The 16251-nt window shown below is 38.4% G+C and overlaps 1 protein-coding gene across 4 annotated transcripts in view; it reads left to right on the top strand.

The window, feature by feature from the left end:
- Positions 1-9026: 9026 nt before the first annotated feature.
- st3gal3b (ST3 beta-galactoside alpha-2,3-sialyltransferase 3b) overlaps positions 9027-16251 on the top strand; it is a 46053-nt gene continuing 38828 nt past the window's right edge. For 2 of the 4 annotated variants that reach the window (XM_053329311.1, XM_053329307.1), the window contains exon 1: positions 9027-9184. The gene's annotated coding sequence lies outside the window, so the exon portion shown is untranslated. Of the gene's footprint in view, positions 9185-14093; positions 14559-14579; positions 14780-16251 lie in introns of those variants that run through there. The other 2 variants (XM_053329310.1, XM_053329308.1) reach the window with 2 other exon arrangements.

The raw sequence follows: 16251 nt of genomic DNA, 5'->3' as shown, positions 1-16251 counted from the left end.
TGCTGGAATGCTTGTCTGATAAGGTTCTACAAATACCACACTTAATTAGAGATGAGCAGATTAAATCACAGAGATTCAGGCAGCTGTTCTATTAGAAGCATTACGGTTTTGTGGCAAGCTGTCCTTGACATTTCTGTTTTTGGATCCTCCCTCAGCCAGAGGGACTGCAGCTGTGCCAAAGCAGGATGAGTCTTGTAGGAACCCTGTTTGAATTTGATTAGATAGCTTGCATCTGGCTCTGTATATCATGGCATGTACTCCCTTTTTGTACACCAATACTAGTAAAAACAACATACAGCAAACTGTTGAGAGAAAAAAAAGAAGCTTCCCAGAATGAAATCCAATTGCATCAGAGAAGTCATTGCTCTGAGAAGTCTTTGGTCTTTGGTCAGTTCTGCATGTGTGCCCCTTTTTTTTCTCTGCATGCATGACAGAAGTGAAACACTGGAGCGTGTGGTCTTACTGGTCTGAGCATGTGTGAAAACTGAGGACATATAATAACAGTAGTCGTCTCTCAAATAAAACCAGAGCTGTAGCCTCACTTACTTGAACTGTATCACATCTCACCCAAGAGGCACTTAAGACAGGATAAACGCAACCAGTGAAGACATCTCAGTTCCCTATGGAAGTAGGAATCTTCAATCACAATATGCTTTTTGACTTCTGCTGTCAGGAAAGTGATTTTATGTTTAATGTGCCAGTTTTATGAGGAAAGGAGCAATCAGAAACCACTCTTGTGCTGAGGTACGGTAGTTCTCATGTGTAACAATCATTCCCTTTGTGAGGCTTCATTTTAAATATATGAAGGGTTTTGTTTGTTATGGTTGCGTAACACATTTCACAGGCAGTTTGTCTTTTAAAAGGCACCTGACATCTGAATGTCTTACAAATGTAATTGCAAATGTGTTGCCATAGATAAAAATCTGGTATGTAACATGCTTGAACATTGTATACAACACTATCATACCAACTCTCACTGAAAAGAATCCATTTTCTTCAAATTGACACTGAGAAATATTATACAGCCTTTATATAATGATTCCATTGACTATAATTTATGTCATGCCAAACCTAGCACATATGTAGCTAGTAAAGTTAATTTGAACTATTTGGGGAAAGGTTTGAAAACCAGTTGGATTGTTCCAGATAAAGATGAGCTGTAATCTGTTAGCTCCACACAGCCCATTAAATCAACTTAGATGCCCTATAATCACCTTTAATGGGCCCTTTATGAATGAAGCAGCTGTAGAAAGGTCTCTGTTTTACTTCTTCACTGGAAAACAGTCACAGATCCAATACATTGCCTTTTGTAGGTATTGAACATTATACATGATACATTACTTTAATATCAATATTTACTTTGATTCCCTCACAGTATACAGACACTTAATAAGTTAATAAAACACCACAGATATATATATTTAATATTTATATATAAGTTATTCTGTAGGATTACAACAGTTTTATATCATATTGTTTGTCTTTAAATGTCATGTTGACCTTTTCAAGTTACGTTGATCTCTCTGAGGTTTGTTCTGACATGCATCACAAAGGGTGACTCAGTATTGTGCCCCGCGGAAGTTTCGTAAAAGTTATTTAGAAGAATCAAATTGCCATCCTGAATTTTCAGAGAAATACCTCTGGGGAATTTTTAGATCAATTGACTCAGTTTAAATGTAAGAGAAATGGCGTAGATGTGCCATTTCACTTCTCTTTCTGTGAACTCCCATGAGTGTAGTGTTAAAAGCTGCTAAAACGTCAGTGAATGCCTGTAGAGTGGTGAGATGTGGTCTATCGTTTGTAGTTAAGTAGCGAGAAATGGGTACTGACATCCTGCCAGTGCACTGTGATTCTGAACATGTACGTACCCATGGTAATGCTTCCTCCAAAATTTGTTCAAACAATCCTCTGTGATGTTATCAGAGGGTTTTTCCCACCGTTGGTTTTGAGTTGCTGAAAGGTTGGCATGTCTTACTATTTATATGCCATTCTTGCGTGTTTCAGTTTATGATGAGGTCACAGTATTGGTTGCTGAGGTGTGAGATTTTCTCAAGGGAGAGGAGAGGCATAAATGCAACCTAAGAATTAATGACGTCAACATTTTTTGTAATGGAAACTCATTTCAGAACGGGAAAAGAAACAAAAAATAAATGAAAAGTTTTGAGTCAGATTCATTGATCATTTTGAGTACACTGGTTAAAATGACATTTGACTCAGAATTAAAATGAAAAGCTAAAAAAATGGACTGGCTTACATTGCAATTTTGACATTTGACTTAGTATTATCTAATGATTCTGATGTAGCAAGTTACTTTACTTTTACTTGCATCTAACTTTCCACTTACTTTTTTCTTGTCCTGACAGAAGCAATCTTCCATACAATGTAGGATTTAATCATATTTAACTGGATTTAAACTATGAATCTACACCATGAAATAAAGCTGACAAGAGACCAAATCAGGCTCTGAGGAATGAAGGAAGAAAAAAAAGGCCCCTCAATACAAAAACATGACAGGACAAATGTAAATATTTTGAGACAGATGGGATGACAGATATCTCACCTGCTCACACATACGTCACCAGTAAAGCGCCCGCATTAGACGCCTCTCTCAGTGTCACTGCTGGCTCTGTGCCCTTTCCATTGCATCCTCCATGTCTACAGAGGTGCTGACAGATGGGGGAGGGTCAAGCAGCCAGGTGTGGGCCCATCAGTGGCCCTATGTAAAAAGATGTGAATGCTATAAAAAGTAACTTGAAGAATATATAAATATAAAAGTTTTAGAAAACCTTTAGATACAGAACAAACATTTCAAGTTTACTGTATCTTTTAGGAAAGCATGTGTACTATTACAGAATGCCACAGAGGTTAGTGTTACTTCCACATACACTGTGTTCATGCATTTTCTTTGTGTGATTGTTTGAACTGATAAAGTTTGTGTAGTGGTCGCAGTACTGATCTGACAAGCGATGATCACCCCACACTTTCTCATATGTTTTGGATTATCACAGTCAGAACTTTCCACCTTAGATGAAAATGTATCAGGGGCTTTCAGTGTTACAGTGTAACACTTTAACAGTTTTCACACTTTTGATAACAGGCGTTTTTTTACCCACTTTATTTGAGTGTCTTGCAGTGGGTGTAATGTATTTCTCATTTGGGATACAAAACAGAAATCCACGATTGCATGCTGTGAGTGCTACAATTAGCTGCTTTGCTTTTGGCCTGCTGCGCTATTATTATTTATCACCGGCGGCAATGTGTCTGTGGGAGCTGAAATAAAATGAAAGAGCTACTGTGTGGTTAAGTACTACTCAATGAATCTGATGCGCTCAAGTGGATCATCACGAGGAACAAAGTGATTTTTATGTGGGTTAATAGAAAAGTGATTATTGCACAGCAGCAGGGTCATGTGATTTTGTATTGTGCCAATGTCTTTGGTATAACCTGTTCAACTTGACTTGTATAGAGGCCCAGCTCAGATGAAATTTACAGTACACATGCAAAGAGAAAGTAGAAGGCAACTCCAACAGTGAGTATTCAGACATTTGAGGTTGGACTTAAGCAAGTTAAAATGTCCAGAGTATTATTGTGCCACATCTGTATGTGTATGACAACATGCTAAGAGCTAAGTAAAAATGCAGCTGATGATGATAGTCTCTTATTTTCTGCATCTTATCATAGCATATCTTATCATCTGCAGAAGGGCATTTGCTCTGCTCAGCCTTTCCTTCTCTACCTTCATTAAACACACAAGCAGATACAAACATTGGTGCAAAAGTAGGGCTTTTATGCAGACTAGGAAACAGCAAGAACATGCAAACAAATGGCTGGTTTATTGTTTTCACACTGGTGCTCTATTTCTCAGCATGCCTCCATATCTAAACTCTCACACTATCTCCCACCCCCTCTCTATGACCCTGCAGCTGTGGCTCCCTCAAGTCCCTCCGTTAGTAGGGTATTATTGTCTGCAACCTACCCCCAGGCCAGTCACATGGTAGTCAAGTGACAGAGCTCAGGTTACTTTATGCTATTGATCTCTGAAGACATTTGTGTTGGACCAATATTTTACTGAGCTTGTTTCTCAAATGCAGAGTACAACTATTTGACTATCTTTTCAAACAGACACTAACTCTGATATCTCTGTCTGTGTACACAGTAGCAGCTAGTGGAGTCGACAGCACCTCTTTGTTATATGCGAGAACCGGTTTTAAAGAGCTGACTGTATTTACATTGTTTGTGATAATCCTGCTTTATCAATCATGATACAGCATCCATTGTCTACCCTTGAAGATACAGAAAGCAATGAGCTGAAGAGACACAGAAAATGACCAAAAGCTTTTACCTTCAGTGCCCAAATGACTTGTGTACTTTTATGCTACAATGCAAGATGAATTTAATCTCAGCAACAAGGTTTGACAGCTCAAGTCATGTCAAACTGAAAATAGAACAACAACCGCTCCCTGACACAAAACCACATCCCCCTGACTTTACTCAACTTTGTATGACCTGACCTAATAACTAATAGCTACCTAGCTTCAACTGCTGCTTTAGCTACTGTTGTAGTTTATACCATAGATATTTACCCTGAATGTATTATATGAGGTGGATATCTGACTGAAAATGGAATTGATTGCCTGGTGCATAAGCTGAAAATGTTTCTAGCTTCCAGGTTTACTTCCATTTCCACAACAGAGGAATTAAAAAAAAAAAAAAGTTTATTTTCCATGTAGATCATACACCCTTGCACATATAAATCACTCATTCAAATTTGTTGAGTAATTTAAACATCATAGTGCTTTATATAGGGCTTTTTATTTGTAAAATAAAACATCCAGGGGTCAAACATTCATAATAGAAAGGGTCATAATTAACCTTGTTTAAAGTTTGAGGTGTCCTGTCAACAGTTTAACAGACGTCTTTTTTTCAATGGAGGTCTATGGGAACAAATGCTTTTTGGACAGCAGGAGTTTTTCACTACAATGCCACTAGTGAACACTGGGAAAATTGGTTGCAAGGCTAAGCAGCAGAGTCGTATCCAGCTCTTATTATACATGCATGATATATACATGTAGATACCACATTTGGTGCTGCTAATCATTGTATTGATGCATCAATGGCAGCTACTGTATTGGAATGGGGTAGTCGACTTTCTGAATGCATAAAAGTATATTGCTGCAGGAGGTCAATTGGCTTTTACATTCACCATAACTTAAATTGGTCAATCAATCTATCAGTTTTCCAGTGGGTTGCTAATCTTTTATGTGTAATAAAGAATTTTTGTTGATCAGAAAACAAAAACAAAAAAACTTATAGAATGTAGTAATATACTACTATGATGATTTACAAAAATACAGAAAATACAGACTCAGTATATTTTTTTCATAGTTATAACTATTACAAATGTCAAATGTCAGTGCATGTTGACATGCATCACAATTCTGTTTTAATGATATTCATATTTTCACACGTACATTCTACTGATGTTATAGCATCAGGTTTGTGCAAGTTCTGCTCATTCATTATGTAAAATCCAAACCAAAAGCAGCAGGAACATGAAAATTAGTTGTCGGCTGCATGTATATGTATGAGAGACATAATCAATATACATTTAGCCATAATCAGCTTGGTCCACAATAAAGGCACTGTTTATTTGTTAAGGCTCCTGTGTGGATGTGGCTGCATCCACGTTTGGTGTCAATGAATCGAATTAAAATTAAGGTAGGTAGGTTAACGTTATTTGCCGGTGGGAGATTCTCGCTGGATTTTGAAGTATCACTTTAATTCAGAAAAAAAATTAGTTTGAAAAACAGAAAAACATTGACTCCAAAAAACAGAAATAAATTACTCAGAAAAAGCAGCAGAATATTGTGAAATGTTGTGAAACTATTCAACCATAAAATTTGTTTTCATTTTTCTGGAACATCCGAATACAGAACAAATGTCAGGTTCCCTGTATTGAATGTACAAATGTTAAGCCATGTTGGTGACATCACGCACTCTTGACAACACAAAAGTACTAGTAAATGTATTCCTTTCATTTTCCAACCGCTTATCCTCTCTAGAGGGTTGTGGGGGGACTGGAGCCAATCTCAGCTGTCATTGGCCGGGGTACACCCTGAACAGGTTGCCATTGCATCACAGGACTAACATATAGAGACAAACAAACATTCACACTCACATTCACACCTACGGGCAATTTAGAGTCTCCAATGAACCTAACCTGCATGTTTTTGATCTGTGGGAGGAATCCAGAGTACCTGGAGAGAACCCATGCAGGTTCGAGGAGAACATGCAAACTCCACACAATAAATTCAGATTTGATTGAAGTCCTACCGCTGGTGTCTGAGATATCACATTTGACAAAGTAAATCCTTTTAAATGGGGGATGGGATTAGTAGCTAGTGCTGTAGATGTTGGGGGAAGTACAGTATGTTTCCCATTCTCCCTTAATCTGATTGAATGTCAGACAAGGCCCATAAATACCAACATAGAGTTTTTGTGCTGGAACTTCCACATTGTCATGTGGTGTGCAGCTTGAAAGGAAACATTATCCTTCCTCAATGAAACTACTCTAAAAGAGAAATTTAAAAAATCATGGCAGCATTATTGTGGAATGGCCCTGACTGTTAAGTCTAAACTTCCCTGTTTAGTTTCACTCACAACTAAATTATTTATCCTGATATTTGATTTAAATGTTTTCTATACTGTATCATGTTAAGTAGTTCCCAGTGTGATTTACTCAGTCTTATTTTGCTGTTTTCCTGGTGAATGATTCTCATTTCTTTCTTCAAGAACATAAATCAGTAGCTGCTATTTTAACTTAAAGGCTGTGGGCACTCACATGAATCATTACCATGATTTATGTTAAATACAGTGGAGCTTCCTAACAAAGCCCCTCACGAGGTGAAAGTCATTGACTGGAGCATACACTGTTTTACGCTTCAGAATTAAGGGCTGTTGCCGTGACAGTTGAGCTTTAGTCAGGACTGAGAGACGACCGTCATGGTTGCATGCTCCTACACTCTGCACACAGGTGAACTGTGCAAGCAGGAATTACTGTCAAGCCCAGTGAGTAAATGTATAGCTCAATTTATTTCTGCCTTTCTGGACTGACAGTGGTTGCTTGTTGTCTGGCTGAAATTATATCAACCCTGCATTAATGGGTGATTCTGATAAAAAATCAAGGAAGTAAATGGCATTATAAGGTCAGTGAACCAGGCTCAAAAGCCTAATTTAATTCCCAACTTTTTGCAGTCTTACATAATTGAAGAGTTTGAGAAAAGCTGAACTCTTGCTGCCTCTTAAAATTCACAGTAACACACAGCAATAAAGCTTCTATGTGGATGTAAATGACCTTAATACTGTACACAGACCTATGAATGAAAGTACCAAGATGACTGGTGTATGTTACACTTACCAATATGATAAATCTGATACAATGTGTGGGAAAATGTCATGTACGATGCTGAATGGCTGGCAGCAGAGATGTAACCTTACCATAGCCTAGCCACATGTCTTGTATCCTCAGTATTAGCACACTGCTTGTCACAACCTGCCAACTGGCTAAGTTCGACTTCCTCTTGCAAGCCCCCTCAAACACATAATAGGAAGGCTTTGCAACATGCTTTGCTGACACCCTGCAATAGAGTAGCCATGAATGGAGACATAAAGCCTGTCCGTGCATGTACACACACACACACACACACGCAAGGAAGTGGTAGACAGACAAGCGTGTGTGTATATTTGTGTCATCGACAGAGACAGAGAGTCTACATGGGTTAAATAGTGAGTTGATAAACACATCGAGGGAAGACAGAATGACGCCGAGCTGTGTGGAAGTTGCAGCCGATACAAGTAAATAATAAGTGTTTCCTCCATTGACTCACAAGCTTCTTTCTATGGTTTTTCTCTTTATAGTGTCATTTGCACTTAAAAGCTGTACACATTTCAAAATACACTATTAGAGAGAAAGAAAGTATATTTTTCTGTGATACGTATTGTTTTATCTTTTGGTATTATTACATCACTTTATTTTTCCTTTGCCCTACTTTGCTTGCTGCATATGATGCCGATATCAAAGGGAATGAGAAAACGATCATATGTATGCCGTCTGATGGAGAAATACTCTGTTGTGCCATACAAAGCAAATATAAACTATGTATCTTTCTTCCCCATTGTCTATGTGGACTATATGTACAGTGCTGCTATTTAGATCATGCACTCTTTGTCTGTGTCTTTCTAATGGGACTTCCTGTTGTTGCCACCTCATTAAGCAGCAGACTGCAGCAATCTAAGCCTATAGGTTTCCCCAAGGCTCTACTTTGGCCCTACTTTATCACATGATGGATCGAGCCCATAATCGTCTGAGCAATGTTGTGTCTGCAAGCACGCAATCTTTCCCAGTACCAGAGCCACCAGTTCTCATCTTGCATGGTTGGAAGTATATTGGGTGAGTCTGTTCCTCCCACAAATTAAAGATCATGGTCGTTGTGGGTGATTTCGTTACCATAAATATACAAATATATTGACACTGCAAATTCATAGAAGGGTGTTTTCGATCAAATATGTAAAGTAAACAAAATGAGAAGTGACATAATACATGGGACTCGTGTCTTGTAGCTCTATTTTTTATGTGGATATAATTTCCAAAAATCTATATTATCACTAAAGTAAGTTATTAGTTATTAGGGTTAGTTATTAGTAGACGGATATGCCAGGAATTGCAAGTGATCCCACAAATCCCACAAAATATCTCTCACATTATAAGCCCCTCTTACCTCTTCTACAAAGGTCAAATTAATTTTTTTCTACATTCAATACAGATATTTTATGGAATAATATTGGAATAATAATAGGACATGTCAGAATAGCTGCTATACTTTTCAATCATAGCAAGCAATGGAGATTTTCCTATACTTCCTGTGCTGGTTGTGGTTAAAGGGAATTACCTAAGACACCCGTTTTCTTTGTCATCCGAGTGTTCTTCGTTATTGGTTAACCAGTGTTTGCAGATTTAGCTCCAAGGGCAGTGACCACATCAGATTGAGTCACTCGTATTGCCACTCTCTTTTGGAAATACCTCTCTATATGAGCGTCTGATCATTTATTCAGTTGTACAGTGGTACTTTCTGTCTGTGTCATCCTAAACTGAGAACTCTGAGAACTTGCAGTCGCAGCTTAGAAGGTAAAGTTTGTTTCTAACTTCTGGAAATTTTAAGTCATAAACCACAGATATCATTTTTAATTATGTACATATATATATATATACACGGTCGCCCATAAAGTTGGAATAAAATATTTTTTTACCTCTTTCCATGAAATGATTGTGAAAATGTGATTTATTCTTGATAGATAAAGTGTATATATTATCAAAATTTTATTGATCAATCGTATTTCAAAGGTGGCCAAAGGTGATTACTGATGTGTATAAATAGAAAATAAAAAGAGGAATGTGTCTGAAAACAAAATTATTCCAACTTTATGGGAAGACCGTATATATATGTATATATATATATATATATATATGTGTGTGTGTGTGTGTGTGCATATTGATTTTTTTTTTAAGTATTTGTTTATAACATTACTAATCACTGACTTTAAAGCAGAGTAATATTTGAACACACACACACACACACACACACACACACACACACACTACAGTTTTCTGCTCGCTGTGTTGCTGTGCAGATAGCAATAAAATCTCTTTTACTCATCTTTGTAAAAGGAAATAACTCTGTAATTCTTACCTCAGATGTGCCGTTAAGCTGCTAGTATGTTGACAGTGTCGTCCACCATCAGATATGATCTAATTAAGAGCCCAAATGATGCACAATATGTCATCCACAAAATCATTTTCAGCATGGTGATGTACAGTAATGTTTGTGTATGGCTTTGCATGGGAATGTTTTTTCCATGTTATCTGTCTCCTAAGATATGATCAAAGATACAGCCTTGAAACAAAAACAGGAATCATTGTGGGCCAAGGATGAATCCATGACCTTGGCCTAGTGGGGCTTAAAATAAGCTCCTTGGCACTCTCTGCGAATTTAGAGAGTGACTCCGTAAACTGTACCCTCCATAAGAAAGCCATCTGTGTATGTTGTATTTTAGAATTTGGAAAAAAGCAAGTAGAGTTTTTAATTTCAAAGTTTTTCGTAACCACAAACTATATAAAAACTGCACAAACACATCTATTTACAAGAGTTTGAGCAGATGAATGGTTGTTAATGGAAAATAATACATTGTTGTTCATTACAGCTAGCTAAGAAATGAAATGATCACTGTTCAGTTCTACAGGTAAATAATAACTATTGTATTATTATTAAAGGAAAATACACATATTCATTTACTTGCCAATCGTTACATGAGAAGATTGATACCACTCTCACATGCTTCTGTCTGCTCTAGTGGCTAGAGGAAAATCCACACCACTCAGCAGATAGTTCATCTATGATTTAGATGATACAACAATCAATTATTTATTTTGCCACAGTAAAGTTTGGCACTGTTCATGTAGGAATTTCACTCAGAGACATGAAATGATCAAACATGAAAAAGCCTGTTTAAAAAATCTTGTTTTCTGTTCAGTGTTTGCTAAATGATAGGTATTTTCTTAAATACACTTATTAATGGTATGGTTCATTAAAATTGTTTGCAGATGATGAATGACTTGAATAGCTGGCAAGAGAGGTTAAGAACAAGAATACAGATTATGGGCCTTTAAGAAGGGATTTATTATTCAGTCTTTGAGTTTCTTAGGGGTTAGAAGTTACAGTAGACACTGATGTTATCTCTGGTGAGCTTCTTTCCTGAGGTTGAGCTTTCGCGCAGATAGTATTCCCTAGTATTATGATTCACGTATCAGCTATACAGTTTTACTAAAGTCTTAAGAATAGGAATAGCTGAAAAAACCCTTAAACTACTTCAGTGGTAAATTGATTCATATAAAGCTGCAATTATTACAAGCATGTGGAAGGTATAACATTTTCCCTAGACATTTTTTCAGTTTTCATCTCCCACTGATCTCTTGTCCCCTTTGAGCTCCTGGAGTGTCAGTGTTATTTCCAGATGTGGACCTTAAGTGAAGGACACATTAAGTGAAGGAAGAATATCTCTGTTAACATGACAGAGATGTCACTCAAAGCTACACTGGCCTGTTATTTATGCACTTGCCAGTTTTAAACCAATTAGGGCAATGGGGCATGAAGGAGAAGAAGAAGGAAAACCACAGTTGTACAAGACTGAGTCATGTTTCAAGCCCCCGTAGTATCACATTAAGTTGGATGTGGCATTATCTTGGCAACTTGATTTAGGATGTGCAGTGCAGCAGATGCATTGCTAGAAAACAAAGTGTGCTTTCCTCTTCAGGAACACGGCTCCTTACTGGCAGACCACAAATAACCGTGCGCTTCTCAGATATGGTTAAAGGATGCTTCCTGGATTGTTTTTCTGGTTATTGATCAGTCCCTCTTGTAAGTGACGTACATTAATTATCTATATGCCAAAGGCCATGAAGTGCCGCCAAACTCAACAGGAGTCCCATGTCAGCTCTGAAAAGCCTGTGACCTTTGGACACTTCAATAGATTTGTGTACAGTATATGTGTGCATGGGCACATCTCAGGGTTTGCTTGTGTATATATTTAATTCTCTTGGCACGTACAAATCTCCTGACCCCAGATGGAGAGCAGCGGGTGAGCAGATTGTATTTCCTGCTTGATTCAATATTAATAGATTGGTATGCTACCCTGCCACACTCTTTGCAAGACAATAACGGAAGGCGCCAAGCCCCCCTTACCCTAACCACTGTGTCTCACCTTGGTTCTCAGCCCAACAACTGCTTATGTAGGATATAGAGAGACCTTGTGAGTGTCAGGGCATTAATAAGACCCAAGATGTGAAAACTGAATTAGAGTAACCCAAGCAGGTATGAGGGACAGTACTATGGATTTGCTGCCATACAACAATCTGCTGTGAGCAGACACATGATAGGATGAAAGTACAACTGTATACAACAACAGGGCCCATGTTGCAGTTTAATTTTCTCATCTATTAATATCACTACTTGTATTCTCATAAGCTTGATAAACATAGTGTCTGTTCAAACTGTGTGACTGTGTCAAAATTGTCATGTTCATGCTGCTCTTCATTTTACACTGAGACTGACAGCTGGTAATGAGGACTGATTTAAACAGGTACAGACATCTGAATTTGACTCCAGGCTCTGACTCAACATACATTGGCTTGACTGCACATGTGTGCACAGGAAAATGAGCTGGAATTTCATGTGCAGTGATTGCTGGCAGAGGACAACCATCATTTCCCTTTAACATAATGGTAGTGATGGCAGATTAACTTGGTCTGACACAGGGACAAGGCATGGTGTATGAGTAAAGGTCAGTAATGAAAGAAAGTTAGGGAGAAATAAAAAGAAGCATTTGGGTAGTTTTATTTTCATTCCAAATGATATGTGAACACCACAACGGTAATTACTGTGCCTGTTGACAGAGATCATTTTTCTTCTTCTTTGTGGCAGATAGATGAGAGTAGACAGCAAAGATCACGCTTTTACAAACTGCCTAACAGCGCTGTAAATTCATGACAGATTCCTGTTACTCTTCTGTACATTTAAGAATCCTTGGTCCTCTATAGACCTGTGTGTATTGACATGAGTGACCCTGATTTGTAACTCATTCATAACTCAAAGATGTACACGTTTGCCTGTGCCTTAACAAACTCTGTCCTCCCACAACCAAACCTGTTTGTAACCCCTCCGTCTCCCAATCCATATCTCACTGAAGTCATCAGTTATCATCTCAGTTTTTATACATGGCAGTTTAAGTTTTATAACTTTTTTCTGACAGTGCAGTCAGTGTTCAGCTGTGACTCAAGATGATCACCTGGATTCTCTCACTTCACAATGACAGTAGAAACCACCTACTTGAATACAGAGTTGGTCTTTAAATGAATCATGGAGCAAAGAGGATTGCTTTTCTGTAAGTGATGATTATTTGTGGTCCTGAAAGGGATAATTAGAGCGAAGCATTTTTAGGAAAAGCTCTACAAACCTGAATAGAACCACCAAATGCAGCCACTAATGGACGGCTGCATGATGGTGTTTCTATATTTAGACTACTCGACTTTGTCAATATTATTGAAGGTGTGCTGGAAATTGATTTCGAACATTACTGTTCATGGCCAGTGTCTAAACAAGACATTAAGGATTGTCTGGAGAAAATAGTTTGTACTCAAAACAGACAGTGGTCGAAAGTAACTAAGTATATTGACTTAAGTACTGTACTTAAGTACCATTTTTACCAGCTTTTAAAATACAACACATTGTTAAAGGTAAAACCAGTAGTCCTTTTTGGCTTTCGACATCTTACAAAAAGCAGTATGTAGTTGGGGTTCCATTTCAGATGTCTATGAGTTGTTAACAGCTCCACCAAACATTGATTTTCCCTCTAGACTTCTCACATGTTTAATTTCAGTAAATGTTCAAATGATTCTATATTTCAGCTAAAATCAAAGATAGATAAAAAGTCCAAAAACCGATTTGTGTATCATAATTTTGTTTTTTCTTTTCCCCTTTGGAGGGACCAGACTCTTTCAAAGGGTCAAATATCAGTGATAGGGATGAAATAAGTACTTTTAATTTAATTATTCAAGTACATTTAGGTACTAATGTGTAGGCATGTGCCTGATATGGTTGTCCACAAAAAGAATATAATCACCATAATAAAATTCTTAAAATGGCATCTATTCCTACTTCTACTCTAAATCATGCTCCTAGACCTGCCCCTTAAAATCTGATTTTCAGTGAGCACAGATAAACTTTCCACTTTCAGCAGATAACTGTGAAAACAGACTTCTATTATCAAACACTGCACATATCATTCTGTATTAAACTTAAACATCCAACTGAAGTACCAAGAAAAAAACATATTTTTCAATGGAGAGGGGCTTAAAGTAGGATTTTTACCTGAAATTAAGAATATATATTTAAATAGCTTTGTTGGCACTTTGGTAAAGAATCTGAATACTTCTCCCACTAACGTCTACTACTTCCGCACCACTTCTAACCTGTTAGGTCTTTGGATTTCAGCAAAGTCAACCATGGCAATAAGATGAAAAACACGCCTCTCACCTAGTCAATCAAAAAATAGTGCTAGCTAAGCACATACCATTATTGTGTGTGGCAGCCAGTCCAACGAGCCCTACACATTATTGCATTTGCTGCCGTGCTGAACAAGGACTGTTACAGCTGTGTGGGATGTTGACGTGTCTGCTGGCTATAAATGCAAGAGCACACCCAGTCACAATGCGATTTGAACATCTGACGAACAGAGAGCAAAACCATGTGAAAAGAAGAGGATGAAAAGGTGCATTCATTTACACTTCGCTAAAAAGAGGGGGCGGGGGTACAACATAATTTACTGAGATACCTCATGTGACCGTCAGTGACACCGCTGCTCTAGACCAGTGATCTGCCTCCGCCGCCGCTGATGATGATGGAGGGAGTGCTTTTTCCTTCTGCCAGTCTTGATGCAAAGTACAGCTGGTGAGACGGTGGGACACACACACTCACACACACACACACACATATATATATATACAGTCAGACTGGCCGCCGTCTTGTGCTCACAGAGCCTGGGTACTTTCACGGATTTCATCACGATGGCTTGGAGAGGAGGGAGAACACGGTCGTTTTATCCACCAGTCCATTATTTACACTAAGGCTGCTATTGTTTCTGACTCGAGGACTCAAGAGGAAAAGAAAAGGTAATGTTTACTACTCCCCCCTATCATTGGGAAATGCAATTGAGAAGCTGCTACGACGTGTTTTACTCGACAATGATGGTGGTGGTGGTGGTTAAATTTGGCAAACCCTTGGTGAAACGTGAGTCTTCTCCCAACACCAGCTAACGTTCACCGGGATACCTTAGTATTGTTCCCAGTTAAGACTGCGGTAACGACACACTCACATACCATCATTATCCTACATGTCTAAACTGGTTTGCCACCTATTGCGCTTGCTGCTGTGTGAGCTTGTGTCTGGCCACAACATTTCCCAACCAGTGCTGTGTTGTTACGCTGCAGGCCTGCCGACGGGATCAAGGCAAATGTCCCACTATGCCAACGTAGCGTTGTTAGCATTAGACCCCGGCTAACCAAAGCTAAGGCTTAGCCGCTCGGCACCCACCGCTGCCTTTTTTTTTTTACACTTCTCATTTACTTTCTCTGTTTATAAACACATTGCAACAGTTCTGCCCTTTGTGTCGATTTGCCATTTAAAAAAGAACAAAGCCCCCCAGGAAATGTTAAAGTAGCCATTGTGTTTGGAGAGACAGAGGTGTAACGTTAGCGTTGAATAAAAGGACTCCAAAGTCCCGTTATGTTTGTCTTGCTAGCTGCTCAACTTCGTTTCGTGTAAACTGCTCATGTTGTCAGCCAGGAATGTAACATGAAATAAAACACACGACTTTAAAGTGAAAGTGGAGACCTAACCTTGGCCCGAAATACAATGCTTTTTAAACCCTGCTTAAACCTTGCTGTGGCTACGAAAACAATTTCTCATTGTAAGTGGTTAGTTTAAACACTTTGATGTGTTCTCGGTAACAACGCTCTCGGTTAGGCTTTTCCTGCTGCTTGGTCGTACCCTAGTTTTTTGTTTTTTTTTCCTGTCACAAATCCGATCTAACTATATTTAGTTGTTATGTATGTAATCGTGATTGGTTGTTTCTGTAAGTGGCAGTTAACTCGGTGTTTTGAACCCCCCCCCACCTCTCATGTAACCGCATGCGTGGATACATTGATGCAGGAAATGCTGTTGAATTTGTGCCACATGTGTCTGTTTCTCAGTTGATAGACACCCCCCCCCCCCCAGCCCCAAGCCTGGTTAGAGTGAGGGCTCAATCAGACTCGTTGGTTGTTTGTTGGATAACTTTTAATATAATTCATCACGTGGTTTACTGATCTTTTGAAGTGCATGGTTTTGCAAAAGTATTAGAGACTGAGTTAATCTGAACTCTTCCCTCTGCTAAAAGCTCCATAGTCCCATATTTACACATAGTCATGCCTAGGGTGAAACAAAGATGAATCATATGACTCATTTTTTTTTTTTTAACATTTCACATCTGAGAAGTCCTGCACAGTGTGAGGTGTTTTAACAGGGCCTGTTTTTTTTAAATAAAAGCTAAAGATTATGCTTAAATAAAAACATGTCGGGGGTTGAAAGAAAGTTGCACAATGCT

Source organism: Scomber japonicus, chromosome 12 (genome assembly GCF_027409825.1).
Source record: "Scomber japonicus isolate fScoJap1 chromosome 12, fScoJap1.pri, whole genome shotgun sequence".
NCBI classification, from domain to species: domain Eukaryota; kingdom Metazoa; phylum Chordata; class Actinopteri; order Scombriformes; family Scombridae; genus Scomber; species Scomber japonicus.
The sequence above is the reverse complement of the archived record's forward strand: the minus strand, read 5'-3'. Positions and strand labels throughout refer to the sequence as shown.